Raw genomic sequence first — 777 nt, 5'->3', positions numbered from 1 at the left:
GTATAAATTGGCGGTAGTAGTTGGAGAACCCCAGGAGGCGTTGAACATCCTTCCGGTTTTTGGGAGGCTGCCATTGGAGAATGGCTTCCACCTTCTTGGGGTCCATCAGCGTGCCTTCAGGGGAGATAATATGCCCCAGGAACTCAACAGACTTACGATGAAACTCGCATTTTTCTAGTTTCGCATAGAGTCCATGGGTGCGCAGGCGGTGCAACACTTGCCTTACGTGGTCAATGTGTTGAGGCACGGTGGCGGAAAAGATCAGGATGTCATCTAAATAAATTACCACGAAGCGGTCGAGGAGGTCACGGAAGATGTCATTCATAAAGCGTTGGAACACTGCAGGGGCGTTGGTCAAGCCAAAGGGCATGACCAAGTGCTCATATTGGCCATAGCGGGTACCAAAGGCGGTCTTCCATTCATCTCCTGCCTTGATTCTCACCAGGTTGTAGGCGCCACGCAGGTCTAGCTTTGTGTAGATTTGAGCTCCCCGCAAACGGTCCATGAGCTCAGGGATCAACGGGAGGGGGTACCTATCCCGTATGGTGATTTTGTTCAGGGCCCTGTAGTCATTGCAGAGCCTGAGGTCTCCTGTCTTCTTTTTCACAAAGAGGACTGGGGAAGACAGAGGAGACGTAGAGGGCCGAATAAACCCTCTGGCCAGATTTTTGTCCAAATAGTCCCTCAGCGCAGCCAGCTCCGGTTCTGCCATTGGGTAAAGGCGGCCTGAGGGTAACGGAGCGTCGGGGATGAGGTTGATGGCACAGTCGTAGGGCC

This window comes from Gekko japonicus, unplaced genomic scaffold, assembly GCF_001447785.1.
Source record: "Gekko japonicus isolate JY-2015 unplaced genomic scaffold, Gekko_japonicus_V1.1 scaffold2269, whole genome shotgun sequence".
NCBI lineage: Eukaryota > Metazoa > Chordata > Lepidosauria > Squamata > Gekkonidae > Gekko > Gekko japonicus.
This window is presented reverse-complemented; position numbering follows the sequence as displayed.